This window comes from Manacus candei, unplaced genomic scaffold (assembly GCF_025592945.1).
Source record: "Manacus candei isolate 608988 ecotype Guabito, Panama unplaced genomic scaffold, ASM2559294v1 h1tg000045l, whole genome shotgun sequence".
In the NCBI taxonomy this organism is placed as follows: Eukaryota; Metazoa; Chordata; class Aves; order Passeriformes; family Pipridae; genus Manacus; species Manacus candei.
Window position 1 is genome coordinate 183,609 of NW_026138093.1, and position 21,714 is coordinate 205,322.

The window sequence follows — 21,714 nt, forward strand, 5'->3', positions numbered from 1 at the left end:
CATTGTGACACAGGTGAACCTCATGGAACAAAAGGAATCCAGGGACACTGTGGGACTTCATGGAATCAAGGGGCAGTTGTGACACTACAAGGCCTTATGGATCCAAAAGAACAGAGGGGAACTGTGGATTCTCGTGGAACCAAGGGACACACAGGGCCTCATGGAAAAAAAGGAACCCTGAGACATTTTGGAAGCTCATGGAACAAAACGTCCATTGTGGCACTGCAGGGCCCCGTGGAAATAAAGGAACAGAGGAGCACTGAAATGTGGTGGAAAAAAGGGGCCATTTTGACATGTGGGGCCTCATGGAAGAAAAGGAACCCTGAGACATTTTGGAACCTCATGGAACCAAGGGGCCATTCTGACCCTGAGGAACCTCATGGACTCAAGGGGCCACTGTGACACTGCAGGGCCTCATAGAACCAAAGGAACCCTGAGACATCTCAGAACCTCCTGGAACCAAGGGGCCACTGTGCCTCCCCAGAACTCCATGGAATCAAGCAGAGCCGCTGCCTCCCCCCCGCCGCCGCACGGACCGGAGTCGCCGGCCCTGCCCCGCTTGGACACCTCTGGAGTCAGCGTGTTCTTGGGCAGCACAACTGATCTCAGACCAGAGAGTTTCCCACATTTGGCTTTGCCCCCTCTTTCCCCAGGGACAGGGCAGCCTCTTTCCATGGCCCCTCTGCTCACACAGGGTGTCCTGCTCTTCTCCTGGCACATCCCATCTCCCCACAGAGCCTTTCCCCAGGGGAACACGTCTGTGCTGGCCTGAGCAGCCCTTCCTGCACCCCCTGCCCGTGCTCCCCACAGCCCCTGAGCTGGGGGGGCTGCTCTGCAGAGCACGGGGGCTGTGGGGCCCAGGACCATGGGGGACTCTGTTGGGCTGTGCTGCTCAAGCTGGGAGGCAGAGCCAGCTGATGGTGCTCCCTGCACTGACCACCTCCCACAGACCCTCCTGTGTGGCCATGGAGGGGGCTCAGAGGGGCCCTGCCTTGTTCCAGAGCTGGGACATGGCTTTGGAGGCTGCTCTTGATTGACCTGGGGAAGTTCACTAAGGGGAACACAAGCCAGTTGCAAGAGTTTTCCCTGTACCTGCTGTGTCACCTGGGGTTGCAGAGCTCTGTTTGCCACTTCACAGCAAGTTCTAGCACTTGATCTCTTTGTGACTCCATCCTGGGCAGGATTCTGCTCCAGGGTTCCATTCCCTGCTGACTGGATGGGACAGGCTGTCCCTGCAGATCCTCTGTGCTCTCCTGCACTTCCTGAGTTCCTACAGACAAGTCCTCACCTGCCATCAGAGCCCTCACAAGCTGCAGAGCCCCAGGCAGGTGACTTGGAGATCATTTGTCACCTCCATTGGCCATCGGCCACCAACACACAACATCTGAACCAGCCCTCAGTCCCTGAAGCCCCAGTGGGTCCCTGACCTCACTGCACTGTCTCCATGAGAAACAAGCAAAGCAACAAGACTTTGGAGAGTCTAATCCTTGGACTTCTTCTCCATACCAGTGTTGGGAAAAGACCTCAGCCTTCAGGAAGTGCCTGGAGGGGAACCCCTTTGCTGCTGGAACTGCTGTTGTGGAGCCCAGCCCTGTCCCAGCAGTGCCCAGGGCCTGTCCCTGCCTGTGCTCACAGGCCTGACCCACAGCAGGACAGTGACTGAGCTGCCAGAGCACTCAGGCCTTGGGCACAGACAGGAAAGGAGAGGGTGGGAGTGCAAAGAGAGCAGCTCTGAACAGACCCAGTGCTGGTGCTCCCTGGCAGTGCTGGGACTCTTTTCCCCTCCATATCTGCAAACATGGAAATGCCCTCCAGCTTCAGGGGAGGTCTTGGAGGAAGAATCTGGAAAAAAGCATTTGTATCCTTTCTTCCACTCAGAGATTGTGATTCCTCATGTACAAAAAACACAGGGAGGATGTTTGACAAATATCTTTCTGCACAAACTTTTAATTTGTTAAAATGCACACAAAGCATGATTTCTGATTTCTATATTTTGTGGGTGAAAAAAGAAGAGGTAGAGAGTGAATTATATGGGATGAAGAATAAAATTTCAGTGTTAATGACATGAAGAGATGAACAAAAAAGGAAAGCCCCCCACCGCAAACAATATCAAAAGCTTTAGAAGGCAGGCAGGATGCGAAATGAGTTACGCCATGAGTGTTCTGCAGAAGAAAAGATGCAGTTTATTACTTCTCAAAAAACATGTAGTTATCATTTTCCTCAGGGCATCTTTGAGCTCCTGGTTCCTGAGGCTGTAGATGAGGGGGTTCAGTGCTGGAGGCATCACTGAGTACAGAACTGCCACCGCCAGATCCAGGGATGGGGAGGAGAGCGAGGGGGGCTTCAGGTAGTCTAACAGGACAGTGCTGACAAACAGAGAGACCACAGCCAGGTGAGGGAGGCACGTGGAAAAGGCTTTGTGCCGTCCCTGCTGAGAGGGGATCCTCAGCACAGCCCTGAAGATCTGCACATAGGAGAAAACAATGAAAATGAAACACCCAAATATTAAACAGGCACTAACCCCAATGAGCCCAATTTCCCTGAGGTAGCCTGAGTGTGAGCAGGAGAGCTTGAGGATGGCAGGGATTTCACAGAAGAACTGGCCCAGGGCATTGCCCTGGCACAGGGGCAGGGAAAATGTATTGGCTGTGTGCAGCAGAGCATTGAGAAACCCAGCAGCCCAAGCAGCTGCTGCCATGTGGGCACAAGCTCTGCTGCCCAGGAGGGTCCCGTAGTGCAGGGGTTTGCAGATGGCAACGTAGCGGTCGTAGCACATGATGGTGAGGAGGGAATACTCTGCTGCAAATAAGAATATGAGGAGAAAAACCTGTGCAGCACATCCCATGTAGGAGATGGCTGTGGTGTCCCAGAGGGAATTGTGCATGGCTTTGGGGACAGTGGTGCAGATGCAGCCCAGGTCTGTGAGGGAGAGGTTGAGCAGGAAGAAGCCCATGGGGGTGTGCAGGTGGTGGTCACAGGCTACGGCGCTGAGGATGAGGCCGTTGGCCAGGAGGGCAGCCAGGGAGATGGCCAGGAAGAGCCAGAAGTGCAGGAGCTGCAGCTCCCGCCTGTCTGCCAATGCCAGGAGGAGGAACTGGGGCATGGAGCTGCTGTTGGACATTCGTTGTTTCTTAGCATAGGGCCTGTTCAGAAAAGGAAAGGACAGGGAACAGTTAAGACAGACCTCTGTGAAAAAGCAACTTCATTTCTAAAAGAAATCGATGTGTCAAATGTCACCAAATGCACTGCCAAGGAGTCAGTTTTGCTCTGCTCCAGGGGGACATGGAATTTTTTGGTAGAGCTCTCACACACACAAGGAATGTCAGATGTAAGAGACTTTGAATACAGAAGTACCATCTCTACACCTATGACTCAGAAGAGCTGGGGTTGCAGAGCAGAAGCTTAGTCTGAGCTTAGAATAATTGTTACTGTGGTTTTTATTTTTACCATCACATCTGGGGAAGGTTCTTTTCCACTGCAGGAATCCTCATTTCTATGGCCCAGCACACAGTGCCCAGCAGAGCTGCAGGGAAGGGCCCCCAGAGCTGCCTGAACACCCCCTCCCCCAGGCCTTGGGGGCACTTTCCCCCCACTCCCTGCCCAGGGCTCTGCTGCCTGGAGCTGTCCCTGCCAGCAGCTGCTTCCCTGGGCCCAGGGCTGGGCCCTGCCAGTGCTGCCAGAGCCCATCCCAGCCCTGGGGGCTCAGTTCTGCCCTGCAGAGCCCTCCCAGCAGCACAGGGCACTGCCCAGGGGCATCTCTGGCTGGGCAGGCTCTGATGGCAATGTCAGAGCAACCCTGAGGAGGCTGGAAAAGTGACACTGCTACTGTCTATAAGACAATTTTGATGTCTGATACTCTCATCTTCAATCCCCACTAACAGAGTTCAAGTTTCAGTGTCTCCTCCTGTGGTCAGAGATTCATTTCCCTGTCACAGTCAGCACGCAGACAACCCAGAGTATAACACTGAAGGAACTGGTTCTTTCTCTTGAAGGTACCTTCTGTCTGTCTGTGCCTCTTGCAAATATCTTCTGGGAAATATCCTGCTTTGATCTGGAGCTGTGACCAGTCCTCATCCCTGCAGCACACTTTGGAGATCAGAAGGACTCTGCCCTGCTCTGCCCTCCCAGCAGTTGTTCCTTCCCCACAGCCCTTCTCCCCCAGCCCCGTGGCAGCTCCTTGGCCGGGCTGAGAGCTGACCCTGGCAGGCAGCAGAGTCCCTGCCCCAGCACACAGAGCCCTGGGGGCAGGACCCTGCTCTGCACCACAGCCCTGGGCACCCCTGGCTGCACCCCCACCTTCCCACCCCACAGCCAGCCCTGGCACAGGGAACCTTCTGGCCCTGGGCCTCTGATGGGGCAGCAGCAAGTCCTGCTCTGCAGCAGCTTCTCCTGCTGCACCCCAGCAAATCCAGCAGAGCCATCCTGACAGCTCCTGCCACTGCTGCCATTTGGCAGCTGGGAGAGGCACTTGCAGGAACTCACCTGCACTGCTCTGCAGCCACAGCCTGACCATGGCAAAGGGCTGGCAAGGTTCCTGCCCTGAGCAGCTCTGCCCTGTCCTCCCACCCCAGGATCCCTTGAACCTCCTGCTCCCTTCTCCTCTCTGCCCTTGCTGCCTGCAGCTCCTGCCCTGCTCTGCCATATGGCCACTTCCCCTGCACTGCAGCAACTGGGAGAGTCCTGCTGAAAGATCCTGGAAGCTGTGGGATGTGCCAGCTTTAGGAGATGCCTCCAGGAAGGGAAGTTTAATATTTCTACAGCCAGAGAATTCTTCCTTCAAATCCTGGGAAGGTTTCTCGCGTAGTGAGAGCTCAGTCACCTCCCAGCCCAGGCTGCCTCTCATCTCTCTGCCTTCTCTCCTGTGCCCTGGGTGCTGCAGGCAGTGCCCTCAGCCCTGTTGGGCTGTGCAGAGGAGCTGCTCACCAGCAGAGCTGTCTCTTTGAAGCTCTTCTTGCTTGCCAGGAGCTCCCTGTGTGCCAGGAGCCCGGCCCAGCTCAGCAGCACAGCAACAGCTCCAGGCATTTAATGACCCCCGGAGGGGGTTTGTGTTGTTTACATGAGACTCAGTCCCTGAGAGGAAGTTCAAACAACTTCTCAAGAACTCAAAATGAGTTTGAAATACTGAAGTTTCTTGTACTGCTAATGGGTCCCAATGAGGGACACGACTGTGAAAGTGTCCCCAGATTCCAGTCAGAGCAGAAAACTGCAGACAGTGATGACAAGGATGGACAAGTAAGGGAAAGGTGGCTCTGATGATAAGGAAACCTGGATGTGTTTCATTAACCCAACGGGCCAAGGCCTGACCCCCAGCCCCTGGGAAGGCAGATGCTGTCCCTGCCTCATTCCTCAGGGCTCTTCCTGGGGCACTGGGATGTGGGATGTGCAATGCCAAGGGCAGGCCCATGGGGTGGCACCTGCCAGGCTGCTGAGCAGGGACAAGGAGGCCATGAGGCCCCAGGGCTGCAAGGGGCACTCCCCTCCTCCTGGCATCAGGGGCACAGACAGAGCCATGGCCAAAGGCCTGCAGAAGGTGGCTGTGTCAGGGCCTTTCAGCTTCTCCCCCTCCCTGTCTCCTCTCCAGCCCAGGCTGTCCTACGGTGTCCATGCCCTGCCCCTTTCCCTGCAGGCTGTCGTCATCCCCCCGGCTGCCCCACCTGGCTGGCACCTTCCTGCACTGACATCTCTGCGTCCTCCCTGGCTCTTCCTGCACACACAGAGCCTTGGGCTCATCCAGACTCCTTCTGGGTGATGTGTTGCATCACAGCATTGCCCTTGGAGTGAAATTTCTTTCTCCTTGTTTCCATTCTGGACCTCTCCAGCTGAACTTGGCATTGTTTCTTTATTTCTCATGCTGTTTCCTGCTATGACAAAAGGATCCTTCATCTCTGAAACCACCCTTCAAGGCCTCTCTGGCTACCCCTGCACTGTCCTCAGTCTCGACACCATGGAACCCAGAGCTCCTTAGTCCCTACAGAGTGATCATGGGATTGAGACCTCCAAATCTTTTCTTGGGAGATCCCTGGGTACTCTCCAAGGTGTTACAGATGAACACATGGTGCTCATAGTCTAAGGAAATCACAGGGATACATTTTACCAAGGCCTGTATTGGCAGAACACATGGCAATGTCTTTGAACTGAAAGACTGGACTCTTGTATTTATAATAGGAAGAAATATTTAACAATGAGGGTGGCAAGAACTGAAGCAGGTTTCTAGAAAACTGGATGTCCCATCCCTGGATTTGTCCAAGGTCAGGGACTGTGATTAACCTGAACTAGTGGAAGATATCACTGTCCATGTCGAGCACCTTGGACAAGATGACCTTTTATCTCCCTTCCAACCCAAACTATTCTGGGATTCTTTGAGTCCCAACCTCCTTCTCCAAAAAATTGCCATATCTAGGACATGAATTGCCATGTTTTTGGAGAAACCCTCCTAAGCCCCAAAGGTAAAAAAAATAATTGAAAGACACTTCCAAAATATCTGTGTGAAGGCTTCACCAGGTGGGTCAATGGCAGAGCCTCCCAGGATGACCTCACAAATGTGGGTGGGGTTTTTATGCTCAGGGTCTAAGACTGATGATGGGCAACAAGAAAGCACATTTGAGGACTGAGGAAGACTTGTCATGGGATCTGAAGGAAAGAAACAAAGGAAAGGAGAGGGTGGGATCACGACGGTTTGTGGAGGAACAACCATGAGAAAACAGAAGGAAAAGGGGGTGAAAGAGCTGGTCATGGTAAACAGGAGGATGCTAAAGACAGGCCCCTGGCCGTGCCGTGCAAATGATCTCCACAGCCTGTCCTGTTTGACAGGTTTGACCACAGTACCACCCACAGCACTTTGCACAGCCCTGGTTAATGAGGTATAAAATTTAGCCTGACTTTGTCCCTAAGTGGGGGATGAGAATTGGACACAACATGTGCAGGGACAGATGGAGGGGTTTGTCCCCCTGGCCCTGCCCAGAAGGGACACCTTTCAGGAAGGGTTGTGGCCTTGGCTGTGCTGAGGGTTGCCCCGGGCAATGCAGCTTGGGATTGCAGTGGCACTGTCAGGGCTCTGCAGAGCTCCTGGCAGTTCCTGCATTTGTCCCCAGCCATACCAGAGAACTGCAGGGGTTGCAGTCAATCACTTGTGCTCTTTGGGACCCCGACTGGCTCTGCTGAATGGGAGCAGGCCTGGAGTTCCCAGACTGTTCCTGCATCCAGGGTCGGGCCTGCAGTGACATTTGTGCAGCATTCAATTGGTGCAGTGGCAGGATGGCCATGGATCCATTCCTGCAGAAACACAGTGGGGCTCCATCCCAGGCAGGGAGAGAATGGGCCCACAAATTTTGGAAGGATAAGAAGCAGGGAGTTTTGGCCCTGTGGAATCCCATGGAACCAAAGGAACCCTGGGAGATGGTGGAACCTCATGGAATAAAGGGGACATTGTGACCCTGCAGCACCTCATGGAACCAAAGGAAGTCTGGGATGTGGCAGGGCCTGATGGAAACAAAGGAACCTCCTGGGAACAAAGGGAACCAATGAGACACTGCGGAATCTCATGGAATCAAGGGTCCATTGTGACACTGTGGAACCTCCCAGAATCCAGGGACCATTCTGATTCTGCAAGGCCTTCTGGAGTCAAAGGGAAAACTGTGACACTGGGGAACCTCATGGAATCAAGGGTCCATTGTGACAGTGGGGGAAATGATGGAATCAGTGGGCCATTGTCACACTGCAGGGCTTTATGGAGCCCAAGAACGCTGGGAAACAGTGCAACTTCATGGAATCAAGGAGCCATTGTAACACTGTGGAGCCTCAAGGAATAAGGGATCCAATCTTTGCCTCAGATTTTGTCAACAAATTCAATTTAAGGGATTACAGAATTGTGACTGAACCACTTTTGTCCCACACGTTTTAATGATTGGCAAAATGAGAGTATTTATATGAAAAGAATCATTTATTCTTACAAATGATCAGACAAAAGATCTTAATCAGAATTATTTACTACACAATACAAAGGCTAAAACTGCTAGTTGTACAGTATAAGATAGGATAGTGCACTATATTGAAGAAATTATTGAACAATTATATTAAAGCTAGCCAAAAGAAATAATTATTAAGTAGAGATCTGATGGAACTCACCAGACCAACGGTCATGGGGAGATTTCTTTTGCTCAACCTTGAGGAGTGTCCTTGGAGGGTGTCCCCACCCAAGGCAGGAATCTCCACACATCTACCCCAAGAAGGGCTGTGTTAGAAGAACCTGACTGGATGAAAGGGGAATGGACTTCTATAGGATGAAGGGATTGACTGCTCCTCACAAATGTACAGGCCAGTTAGCAGCTTCTCTGTGCCATCCAACTTGCAAAAGCAGGATGTGTGTTTGGAGTTGGGTGAACCAGGCTGGTTTGAGCATCATTCAACACCAAAACCATTCCCATGGCGCCACTGGTAACTGGCAGATCTCACAGACAGCTTGCATGAGAGCTGGCACTGTTGGCATTGTCTGATGGCATTTTAGGCCTTATCAGGGTAGGCCCTCCTGCCACCTGGGTAGAGAGGTTGGCTGTGAAAGTCCATCCTGGAGATGCACAGGGAGCCAAGAGTTGGGCCCCTGAGTGACATCCAACAATGGACAGGGGGATGGGACTGACCAGATGAAAGTGTCTCAGGTAGAGCACCCGGCACTTGGCCTTGTTGAACCTCCTCCAAGTGGCCTGGGCCCATGGATCCAGCCTGTCCAGATCCCTCTGCAGAGCCTTCCTGCCCTCCAGCACATCAACACTCCCCCTCAGCTTGGTGTCCCCTGGGAACTGCCTGAGGCTGCACTCCATCCCCTTGTGCAGATCATTGGGAAAGAGATTGAACTGCCCTGAGCCCAGTGCTGAGCCCTGGGAACACCCCTGGATGGAACTCCATTGCCCACCACTCCTTGGGCGTGGCCATCCACACAGATGTTTCCCCAGTGAACAGATGCTGCAGAATGTGTTTGATAAAGTTCCTGTAAGCCCAGAATATTGGGATGAGTGCAGATTTAGCTCTGCACAACAGAGAAATTCATTCACTTTCTCTTTTCCTCCACTGTGGCTCAAGGGAACTTGTGACTTCAGTGGGTGACTCCCTGTGTGCAAAGGGCAAATATGGACAGAATCCGGGGCAAGGAGTGTTGGGGGCATCCTGGGATCTGTGCTTGACACAGAAGGTGTTTGCCATTGGTCTAAGACTATCTACTGTGCAAAGTGGACTTCAGTGGAGGCAATGTGGACTTAATACACAGCAGGGGAAGGTCTTCTGGTTTTTATTGAGCTGTGCCTTCCTCTGGTTTTGTTTTCTGGCCATAAATGAACATCTCTCTGTGTCTTGTGCAGCTCCTTCTCCAAGCCAAGCAGGTGGGAGTTGGTGCCAAGCAGCTGAAACCTGCAGGTCCAGCCTTGAGTGGAGGGAGCTCAGATTTGCCCAAGGCTGCTTGAAGTGCCAGGGGTTTGATGAGGGAATGGTGGGGTGGGGATAGGGATAAAGTCTGTTGGATTGTCAGACATAAATGGTCTTGGTTTTCTTATCTATTCAGACTGAATTAAGAATTGCCCAGGATCAGTATCGACTGGGGATTGCTGATATTAATGTTAAAACGGGAAAAAAATAAACGGGACATAAAAAAGGAAATGTTTTGTCATTGTTTCTTTAATACAATATATTCACTTGTAATGCAATTCTGAGATATGTCTAATTAACCACAAAAGAATTGAAGACTTGCAAGTAAATTATTCCCAGGGGCTTGTCTGGTTAACATGCCAGCACTGAAAATAGAGTGTAGAGGAATGAGCAGACACGAAGACCATCCCTGGGGCTGGGGAAGCAGGAACTCAGAGTCACTGGTTCCAGGTGGAAAATGGACTGTGGAGTGTGGCTGTGAAATCTGTCTAAGAAACGACAACAGAACGGAAGATTTAAAAGTAAGTTGCTTCCAGAGTTTAGTCTCCTTAAGATATTTTGAGTGTCAATGAGCCCTTTGGCACTGAATTCCTGAACTGAGGATCTGAAGACTGAGCAAGACTCTAGAGAAGTCAAATTCCTCAGGAAACCTCCAAGTTGTTGAGGATGTCAGCAAGCCCCAGTGAGGCCATCACTGAAAAGAGAGTGTGGAGGGAATGAGCAGACAAGGAGACCATCCCTGGGGCTGGGAAAGCAGGAACTCAGAGTCACTGGTTCCAGGTGGCAAATGGACTGTGGAATGTTTCTGGGAGAGCCCCTAATGGCTGTACTGGTTTCAGGGGCAGTACAGTTTAATTTCTTCCCCGTGGCTGGTGCAGGGCTATATTTGGGCTTTGTGCTGAACCCAGGGTTGATAATCACAGAATCACAGAATAGGTTGACTTGGAAGGGACCCACAAGGATCATCCAGTCCAACCCTTAGCCCTGCACAGGACCATCCCCAAGGGTCACACCAGGAGACTGAGTGTACTATCCAAACTCTTCTTGAGCTCTGTCAGCCTTGGTGCTGTGCCCACTGCCCTGGGGAGCCTGTTCAGTGCCCAACCACCCTCTGTGGGAAGAATCCTTTTCTAAGATCCAACCTAACCCTGCCCTGACACAACTCCAGGCCATTCCCTCAGTCCTGTCCCTGCTCCCCACAGAGCAGAGCTCAGGGCCTGCCCCTCCTCTACCCCTCCCCAGGAAGTTGGACCTGCAGTGAGGTCTCCCCTCAGTCTCCTCTTCTCCAGCTGAACACACCAAGTGCCCTCAGTGTCCTCACACGCCTTCCCCCCAAAGCCCTTCCCCATCTTCCTTGCCCTCCTTTGGACACTCTCCAATGGCTCAGTCTCTCCCTTCCATTGTGTCCCCCCAAACTGCCCCAATGGTGCAGGTGAGGCCGCCCCAGGGCAGAGCAGAGCGGGACAATCCCCTCCCTGGCCCGGCCGGCCATACTGGGCCTGATGCCCCCAGGACAGGCTTGGCCCTCCTGGCTGCCAGGGCACTGCTGACTCAGGGCCAACTGGCCACCCACCAGCACCCCCAGGGCCCTTTCCCAGCACTGCTTTCCAGCCTCTCCTTCCCAGTCTGTCCGTCCATGCGGGGTTGCCCCATCCCAGGGCAGAATCCGGCACTTCCCCCTGTGGAAGTTCTCAGGGCTCCTAAAGAGCCGGGAGGTCACGGGATGTCAAAGAGCTCCACGGAGCTGAAGGGACCCTTGGGACACTGTGGAACCTCATGGAATCAAGTGGCCACTGTGACACGTGAGGCCTCATGGAATCAGGGGAGCCCTGGGACACTGCGGATCCTCACAGAATCAAGGGGCCATTGTGACACTGCAGGGCCTCTTTGAACCAAAGGGGCTTGTGCTGGGCTGTCACAGGCCAGGGCAGGGGCAGCTGGAGAGCCCCTGGCCCAGCCATGAGTGACGGGCTGAGCCATCAGCTCCTGCTGAGAGAAGGGACCTCACAGGCCCTTCCGAAGGTGTCAACAGTGGGCCTATTGGCTCCCAGGATGAATATATTGACTCGGTAAGCTTTAGGGTGTATCCTTGATGATAAGGAAGTCAGTACGCAGCCCTAAAGGAGAAACAAAGCAGACTGTAAAGTTGGTAGGCCTAGGATGAGGGAACTACAATAAGGCCTTGAGCTTTGATAAATGTATCACCAGTTGATCCTAGCCAATGAAAACGCTGTTGCTTGCTTAGCTAAAATGAGGTTATTGCTTGCTGCTAGCAAGGGGTATAAAAAGGCAGATGAGAAAATAAAGAGAGACATCTTTTCTGCACACAACTAGACTCTTTGTGTCTTTATCGACCGCCACGACTCTACACCGACAGTTTTGTTATTGCTGGGCAGCACTTGCACAGCTCCAAGGCCTTTCCTGCCCCTGGTACGGCCACGGTGGGGAGGGAGCTGGGGGTGCGTGGGAGGGTGGGAGGAGACACACCTGGGCCAGGTGACCCCCTGACCCAAGAGCTGCTCCAGACCATGGACATCACACTCAGGGTGTGTAGGGGGGAACTTTGGAGTGCTGGTGTTTGTCTGCCCAGGTCACCGTTACTCGGGACGGGGCCCCGCTCTCCTGGAGGTGCTGAACACCTGCCTGCCCATGGGAAACTGGGAATGAATTCCTGGTTTGGCCTTGCACATGTGCATGTCTTTGACTCAACCCAGGAGTTTTGTCACTTCTACCCTTCTGATTCTCTCCCCCACCCCTCTGGTGGGGAGGGAGTGAGCGACTGTGCAGTGCTGAGTGCCTGGCTGACATTGCTAAACCTTGACAGATGGAAACTCCACAGGTCTCTGGGACCCTGTTCTAGTGCTGAACTATCCCCTTGGTGGGTTTTTAAAATTATTAATTATTTATTCTGTATACCAAGTTACTCAAGCCTTACAGAACTCAGTGCAAGATTTCATAGCAGGGCAAGGTGCCCTTCATATCCTTTAGCTTTTTAAGCTGATTCCACACAGAAACACTGCCCATAGGCCATGAGGCCTAGCAAGGGATTTGTCAAACCCAAGGGGAGTCACCTCTCATGGGTTGTGTCACCTCTGGGGCTCACTGATGACTGACCACGATTGCACTGTTTCCCCTTAACATTACATTGGTCAGACCCAGCTTGAAGGAGCTCTTGTCATTGAACTCTTTTGGGGTACTGGAGGTGCTCTGAAGGACAAAGATGTCATGGCAGGGCAGGACATAACAGGAATGCCTCAGGACACCGTTCCCCTCCTGGAGGAGGAGGAAAGCCAGGCTGGAACACATGGTTTTGTTGGAGCGAATATGGGGTGCTTTGTTTAGGCAACCACATACCCCAGTGGGACTTGTAGCATTTGAGACCATTTTACACCCTCTGTAGGATCACTTTGTCCATAGGAGTCTCTTCAAGGCCATTCTCACTTCCTCACTCTTCAGGCTATAGATGAGAGGGTTAAACATGGGAGTCACAACTGTGTAAAACAGGGCAGAGTGTTTGTCAGGATCTCCAGAATCCCTCGAGTAGACGACTTTAAGTAGACGACTGTGGCTGAGCCATAGAAGAGTGTCAGCACCCCGAGGTGTGAGGAGCAGGTGGAAAAGGCTTTGTGCCTGCCCAGAACTGAGGGGATTTTCAGAATTGCCCTGATAATTTGAATGTAAGACAGAACTATCAAGCAGAAGGGAAGGATTACAAAACCCAGGGTGATGGTGTGCAGCCCCACTTGGTTCCAGAACGTGTCTTCACAGGCCAGGTCCAGCAGCAGGGGGACGTACCAGAAGAAGTGAGGAAGGTCACGGGATGCACAGAAGGGCAAAGGGAACAGCTGGTAGGTCTGTCCTGCCTGCACTGGTGCCACAGCCCCCCAGGAGCCCAGCAGCAGCCTGGTGCAGAGCCCCCTGCTCATGGCCAGGGCACAGGGCAGGGGGTGGCACATGGCCATGGAGCACTCATAGGCCATGGCAGCCAGGAGAAGGCTTTGGGTGCTGCCCAGCAGAACCAGGAAATACAGCTGGGCAGCACAGCCAAGGAAGGAGATCCAACCATCTGCCCTCAGGAGACACACCAGCATTTTTGGCAGTGACAGAGGTGTAGTAGACCTGCAGGAAGGACAAGTTCCTCAGGAAGAAGTACATGGGGCTGTGCAGGCTGGAGTCCAGCACAGTGAGGAGGGCAACCAGGCTGTTCCCTGCCAGCACCACCAGGTAGATGAGCAGGAACACCGTGAAGCACAGGCCCTGCAGGCTGGAGTGGTCACAGAATGCCAGAAGAACGAATCCAAATCCAACAGTGTGGTTCTCCAAGCCTTTTCTTTGGGACATTTTCCCTCTGCAGAGCAATCCTGTGGCCTGTCCGCCACCACCCCCACTTCAGGCCTAGAGAAAGACTCCACACACCAGCACACACGGGACTGCAGGAGGAGGGGAGCTGGACCAAGCTCTGCAGGAAGGTTTGGGAATCCAACAGGGGCTGTTTGCTGCAGGGAGGTTTGCAAAGGGAGGGAAGAACAGAATCCATGAGCCTGCATGACCCGGATTTGCCACAGAGATAAGGGAATCTCGACTTGTTTGGCCAGAGGAGATTCTATTTATTAAATAGAATGCCTGGGGATAGAGGAGAAAAAAAGGAAGGAAATGCATAAATACCAGCCCCTTGCAGAACAGTCTGGCTTACATTCCTTGTCCAGATGTTTAATGCATTTAATGTAAGGATGAGAAGAAAGAGGGTGAAAAAGGAGAAAAGTGATGAAAATGGGGAAGCAAAGCAAGGTAAGGCAAGGCAAGGGAAGGAGAAGCAATCCAAACAAAGCAAGGCAAGGCATGGCTCAGTTCTTAGACCTTGGTGAGAGAGATTAATCCCAGCTCTCCTCACATGTGGGAGCTCATCCCCTGGCGCTCTGTCAGCACACCAAGATCTGGGAGACTGTCCAAGATCTGAATCATTCACCTTCACATGGTGAGGGGTGAATCCCATTGGAAGTAAACCAGGCTTCTCTCTTCCAGGGAATCCAGTGGCTCTGATGCATCCATGGGCATTTTAGCAGGACAGGGAAGCAACGGTTTATGCAGAAATAACAAGAGTTCCTAACTGTACTAAGAGACAGGTTAATGCAAGCAGTGCCAGTGTGTCCTGCAGTTTTCAGTCATCCAGAGAAGAAAGTGGTTCAAAGAGGGTGATCTCCCCACCATACCTGATTTGCCTGAACAGATCAGGTTTTTATAACTTCTGAGAGAGTCACTGATAATCCAACATTCCCGACCTTGCTGCTCTGTCCCTGGGATTCCTGAGCCCTCACAAATCCAGCCCAGAACCCGCTCACTCCCATCCCAGCCCTGCAACACTCCCCAGTGCCCTGCAAGCCCTGGCAGAGGCCCAGCAATGCTCCTGCTGCCCGGGGAGCTGAGCCCTCCCTGTGCATTCCCCACCCTCCCAGAGCACAGGGACTCCCTGCAGGGCTCACTGGCAGGGGGGGAGCTACAGGGCAGCAGCTCCTCCATCGCAGGTGCCTTCTAATGAAGCCACAACTCAGCTGAAAAGGGGTTTCAGGAACTCACTTTGGCCTGGGGAGGGAATGTCCTCTCCCAGGCGAGGGCTGAGGATGCTGCTGTGTCTCAGCCAGCACTAACACCCATTGAGAAGTCTTCTTAAACCCTGAGGTGTCACTGATGACAACAGCAGGTCAGAAAAAAATCAAGTATCCAATTAGCCAAGGGACAAGCACAGGGCATTTTTTCAAGAGAAAAATCTGAATTCACACAAACGTCATCCTAATACTTCGCTTATTTTCCCAAGGTATTTGTGCCATTTTCCTGTGAGTTTTATCTGTCTCATAGAGATGTCATTCAAAATTCCCAAGATCAAATTAAAGTTTGCATGAGAGAAAAGTCACCATGATTGTTTTCTAATCTACCACCTTCATAACATAAATATACAGAAAAATTAAATATTCCTATTTAAAACCAAAAGTAATCACTGAGATACCCACATATATTTTAATTTAATGCTTTAACTCAAAGCAACCATTCCCATGCAGATTATCCACATATGAGCAATTCCTCCTTGTTCCCAAATGTTGTCAAAGATGCAGCCTCCTCTTTTTAACTCTCAGGTGTCTCCATGCTCCAAAGATCTCGAGTGGAGCCCAAAGCAGGCCAGTTTTGCTCCCAGGAACCTGCCAGAGCCCTTCTTAGGTGGTGCCAATCTCACAGGCAGCGTTTCCCAAAGCTGGAGGAAGCCTGAAAAGGAAGGAAACTTCCCCAAACCGAGCCAGGCTTTTCTCAGCACCTGAGCTGCTGCCCAGAGCCCTTGCCTCCCTGCACCCACGGCCTCCAAGGATCTGCTGGAGAGTCCCTGGGGAGGCTTTGTCAGGAATGGCCCTCGGGGGGCTCCTTAAAGTTTCAAGGGACTGCAAGGTTTTCAGAGCAATTTGGGGTTTTGATTTTGCATTTTTGAGAAGTTTGTGCAACCATGTCCTCCAATTATCTGCTGTAACAAGTCCCTTGAGAGCCTCAGACAGTGACAACCCTCGGTGGGGCTCATTAATGCTTCAAGGCACTCAGGGTTTATTGAGGTGCTTTTTTTGGCACTGAGCCTCTGAGAGGTTTGTTCAGTCGTGGCCTCCAATGACCTGCTCTAATTAGTCCCCTGAGAGACTCCGTCGGTTGTGACACCCGGTGGGGCTCGTTAATGCTTCAGGGACTGCAGGGTTTTCACAGGACTTTGTGTTCTGCTTTCCACACTGAGTCTCGGAGAGGTTTGTGCAATCCTCTGCAATTACCTGCTCTAATGAGTCCCTTGAGAGGCTTTGTCAGTTGTGACACTCTGTGGGGCTCATCATTTCTTTGAAGTAGTTCAGTTTTTAAGGGCACTTTGGCTTTTGCTTTTGACACAAAGTCTGTGACAGATTTGTGCAATCATGGCCTGCAGTGGTCTCCTTCAAGGAGTCCTTGAGGAGCCTGGATTGGGAATGGCCCTCAGTGAGACCCATTAATGCTTTGAGATATGTTGAGATTCTCTTCTGACTTGGACTCATGGAAAGGTCTCCTCTCTCTCAGAGGAGAACCTCACCTGAGGTTCAAGGACTCAGCGCCAAGTGCACCGTGGGGACCACGGGGCTCCTTAAAATCAATCAAGTGCTAAGAAACCACAGCTCTGCCTTGATTTTCCTCTAGTCTAGTGCAGTTAATCAGGAAGTTTTCTTAATACGCAGAAATACTTCAAAGAGGTTCTGATAAACATGCATTCTTATTTTCAAGGGTATAGTTTCTTACTTTTCTCCTTTGAAAAGAGTTGATTGCAGCTTTCTCTAATTGATTTTGATCCAGGGTCTCTCCTAAGGAGGTTTGGACTGGTTGGAGCTTTCCCTTGAGGTCTGACACAGTGTGGACAACCTTGCTCCACATTTCCCAACCCAATCCTGTCTCTGCTCAGTCTCCTGGGTCCTGCTTTGCTCACAGAACTGGCTACACACAGCAAAGAGGGCTTTTTCTTCTTTTTTTGCCACAATCTGAAACTCATGAGGTTCACCTTTGGTAACAGACACTCCTCAGCTGTGAGCCAAGTCCCTGCTGCCAGCAATGAGGTTCAGCTCCCCCAAGGCAAAACCGTGCCAGAAATGTTTTAGACACCCAGAAAGTGAAATAATAAACACGAATAAAGAGTTGGTACTGGGGGGACACTTGGGGATCCTGAGGGGCACTTATGGGGCAGTTTTAGGGGGACATTTAGGGGACACTTAGGCATCCAGGGGGGCGCTTCAAGGTTGGGGACCGTACTGGGGCTGGATGCCTGAAGAATGAACACACAGCCCTGGAACCATTGGATCTCCTGGATGATTGAAGTGCCTCTAATAGAAGGTGCGTGGCCTGCCTGCCCCTCCCGCCGAGCACCAGCTCCATCTCCTGCTCCTGCCCAGCGGCTTTGCAGAAATCCAGGGCTGGGTGTGGATTGAAGGCTGTGGCAAGGGACAGGATAAAGTTGCTTCACTTCCACCCTTGGTGTCTCAGTGTTTGTGATCTGGGAAATTCCCAGGAACCTGGAACAATGGCAGATTATCTGTTGTGGCAGGATATGTACCTGGGGATTGTTTTGATCTGAGTATAAATCTTCCTTGAAAGTACAACTGATAGAAAAAAATGTAAAAAAAAAAGGAAAATGGAAATAATAGGAAAAAAACAAAATTTAAAAAAAAAAGAGAGAAAAAAGAGAAAAAGGAGAAAAAAGAGAAAAAAAGGAAAGAAAAAAAGGAAAAAATGAGAAAAAAGAAAGAAAAAAGAAAAAAGAGAAAAAAAAGAAAAAAGAGAGAGAAAAAAGCGAAGAAAAGAAAGAAGAAAGAAAAAAAAAGAAAAGAAAGAAAGAAAAAGGAGGAAATAAAAGAAGACAGAAAAACAAAAAACCAAAACGCCCGATCCTCCCCCGCCGCAAGGCCTTCAACTCCCACAATGCCCCGCGCAGGCGGGGGGCGGGCAGGGGCCGTGGCCGCGCGCTGATTGGCTGCGGGGCGGGTCTGTAAAGGCGGAGGGCGCGCGGAGCGAGCGCCATTTTGGCCTCGTGGTCGGGAGTGAGGAGGACTCGCCTGCGGCCGCTGCACTTCGCTGGGTGAGTTGGCGGGGGGGCGGCGAGAGCGGGGTCTGGGGATCCCCTCGGGGGCTGCGGGGAGCGCGGCTGTGGGTGGAAAGCCTGGAGTGCTCGGAGGGGTCTAGTGGGAGGGTTCGGGGATTGCCAGGGACGTTGTGAGGGGTCCCTGAGGGGGTTCGGTGTCCTGAGGGGTCTCAGGGGGGAGATTGAAGGTCCATGAAGGGGTTTGAGGGTCTCTAAAGGGGTTTTGGTTTCTGAGAAGATTTGAGGTGTCCCAGGTGGGCTTTGAGAGTCTGTGAGGAGGTTTGGGAGTCCTGGGGGGCTTTGCGGGGATCTTTTAGGCAGTTTTGGGGTCTCTACGGGGTTTAGTGGGTCTCAGACAGTTTTGAAGGTCCCCGAAGGGGATTGTGGGGTCCCTGAATGGGTTTGGGGGGTCCCAGATGGGTTTTACGGGTCACTGAGAGGGTTTAGAGGGTGCTGGGGAGGGATGAGGTCTGTGAGGGGATTTGAGGGGACCTTGAGAAGGTTTTGATGGGTCAAAGGGGGATTTCAGGGGTTTTGAGGGGATTTCACAGGGTCCCATAAAGCCCAGCAGTGGTGCTCAGGGGATCCTCCAGCCCCCAGGGGAGGGGTCCTAGGGATGCCCCCCAAAATCTGGAAGGGGAGATGTACCACATCCAGGTAAAGGGATCCCAGTGCCCCCAGTATATCCCAGTGACCTCCCAGTTACCCTCAGGATGGCTCAGTAACCCCCTCAGTGACCACCCAGTGTGTCCCAGTGACCTCCCACTGCCCCCCAGTATGGCCCAGTGATCCTGCAGTGAGCACCCAGTAACCTCCAGTATGGCCCAGTAACCTGCCAGTGTCCCTCCATGTATCTTGGTAATCCCCCAGCAACTCCCCAGTTCTCTGCCAGTGCCCCCCCGTGTGCCCCAGTTCACCTCCAGTCCCTCCCAGTGCCCTCCCAGTGTCCCTCAGTAACCCCCCAATCCTCCCAATGCCCTCTGGTTCCCCCCAGTGTGTCCCAGTATCCCCCAGTAATCACCCAGTGCCCCACAAAGCCCCCCAACTGTCCCCAGATGCCCTTGGCCTTTCTATGGGAGGGGGAGCGTTTTTGGGGTCAGAGGATCCAGAGAAGAGCAGCGAGGCTGGGGAAGGGAGTGGAGCACAAGTGGTGTGAGGAGAGGCTGAGGGAGCTGGGGGTGTTGAGGCTGGAGAAGAGGAGGCTCAGGGGAGACCTCCTGACTGTCTGCAAGTCCCTGCCAGGAGGTTGGAGCCAGGTGGGGCTGGGGCTGTTCTGCCAGGAAGCAGCAGTAGGACAAGAGGGCTGGGTCTGGAGCTGTGCCAGGGGAGGTTTAGGTTGGATATTGGGAAGCAATTTTGTACAGAGAGAAGTGAAAAGAGTGGGTGGGACCCCCAAAGGGAGCGTGAGGGGCAGTGGGTCACCTCTAAAGAAAGCTGGGGGGAGCCAGGTTTTAGGGAGCTGATGGGAAAGGGGTGGGAGAGGAGGGGCTAAGAGGAGGGGGGAGAGCAGGAGCAGGGTTGCCGTGGGGGTGCCTCAGTGTCCCCATGCCTTGATCCCTGGAGAGCAGGGGAGGCTGGAGAGACGGGGAAGGTGTGAGAGCCTCGAGAGCCTGGAGACCGGGGCACGGAGAAGGGGAAGCCTGGACAGTGGGGTCCCCTGGGATCCCCTAAGACAACAAATTGGAGAACCTGGAGAGGGGGAATTTCTGGGAACTTTGCACGGTGAAGGTGAGAATCAGTGGAGAAGGGACCCTTGGGACCCCCAACACTCCCAGCATCCCTAAGGGGGACCCCCAACATGACAGACAGGGGAGACTCCCTGAATCCCAGAGGGGGAAAACCAGAGAAGGGGAACTCTTAGGAGAATTTTTTTGGGCAAATCTTCATGTTCTAGAGTATTTTTTAGCTAAATCTCAAGTTTTTTCAGTTTGGGGGGGCAGGAGTCTTCTCACTATTTTTTATAGGCTTTTGCCTGAATCTCGATGGTTTTGGTTTTTCTGGGCTGATCCCTGCTGGTTTGGAGGTTTTTATGGTCACAGGATGCCCGGTGAGTTCTAGAGATGGACTTGGGCAGGAGGAACCCCCAAGCCATCACGCTCAGCCCTTGTTTTTCCCCCATCAGGATTTGTCCTTCCCAAAGCTTGGTCGGATGGAGGAGGAGGCTGCGAGGAAGAGGAAGATGCCTTGGGCCCCCCAGGCAGGTGAGGAGGAAGTCAGTGTCCCTTTGGGCGGGTGTTGTGCTGGCTCTGTCAGCCCAGCATGGCCCCGGCTGCAGGACAACCCCGCTGGCACCGCCGTCCTGCCGGGGCCGGAGTTGGGGGGATGTCCTTGGCCTTCCCTGTGGGCCGGAGGCAAATCCCCTGCCTGTCCTTCTTGCTTCCTGCCCCAGGCCCCGAGCTGAGGAGGGAGAGCCCGGAGGACAAATCCCCCCGTGAGACCCTGGTGGGAGAGGCCGTTTTGAAGGGCTCCCCGGCGCAGGAAGGCAGCGGGGAGGAAAAGGGCCGGAGATCCCCCCGCAGGAGGGGCTCCAAAGCCAGCCCAGGGTGCTCTGAGGAGGAAAGAGCCAGCCTGTGCTGGGAAGGCGGCCGGAGCTTGAGGGGGAGCTCTGACCTGGTGGTCCCTGAGCAGCCTTCCAGCAGGGAGAAACCCTTCAGGTGTTTGGAATGTGAGAAGAGCTTCAGCAAGAGCTCCCACCTGATCCGACACCAGCAGATCCACACTGGGGCACGTCCCTACACGTGTGGGGAATGTGGGAAGAGCTTCAGCCGGAGTTTCCACCTGATCCGACACCTGCACATCCACACTGGGGAACGTCCTTACAAATGTGGGGAATGTGAGAAGAGCTTCAGGGACAGCTTCAGCCTGATCCAACACCAGCACATTCACACTGGAGAACGACCCTATTTGTGTGCAGAATGTGGGAAGAGCTTCAGGCAGAGCACCCACCTCCTCACCCACCAGCGCATCCACACTGGGGAACAGCCCTACATGTGCGGACAATGTGGGAAGAGCTTCAGCCAGAGCTCCAGCCTCCACATCCACCAGCTCATCCACACCGGGGAACGACCCTATATGTGCTTTGAATGTGGAAAGAGGTTTCCAACCAACGGGAATCTCCTGGAGCACGAGCGAACGCACACAGATGAGAGACCCTTCAGCTGCACGGACTGCGGGAAGGGCTTCAAGCAGAACTCCACCCTCGTCACCCACCGGCGCATCCACACCGGGGAGAGGCCCTACAAGTGTGGGGAGTGTGGGAAGAGCTTCACCCAGAGCTCTAACTTGACCAGACACCAACGGACCCACCAGTAAGAGAAGCTCCACCAGTGCCCTGACTGCGGGAAGAGCTTCGGCCGCTGCTTCCACCCCGAATGAAGCCCCTGATGGTGAGGCAACCCCTGGAGTCCAGTGACTGTCAGTTCATCCCTCTTGACCACAAAGGGCCAGTCCCCTTTCCCAGGGGCAGCTTCTTCCATAAGAAGCCTTTTTGGGGGATGTGTGGAGATTCCTGCCTTGGCTGGGGACCCCCCAACGTCAGTCCTGGAGGTTGAGAGCAGAGATCTCCCCACGAGCGTTGGTCTGGGGGAGTTCCATCCATCTCTAATTAAGAATTACTGCTTTTGTGCCAGCTTGAGTAGAATTGCTTCAACAACTGCTTTAGTGTAGAGCACTGGCCTATC

At 53.0% G+C, this 21,714-nt stretch overlaps 1 pseudogene; it reads left to right on the forward strand.

Annotated features, from left to right (window-relative positions):
• LOC127474808 (uncharacterized) overlaps nucleotides 1-21,714 on the forward strand; it is a 1,366,245-nt pseudogene that overhangs the window by 83,699 nt on the left and 1,260,832 nt on the right.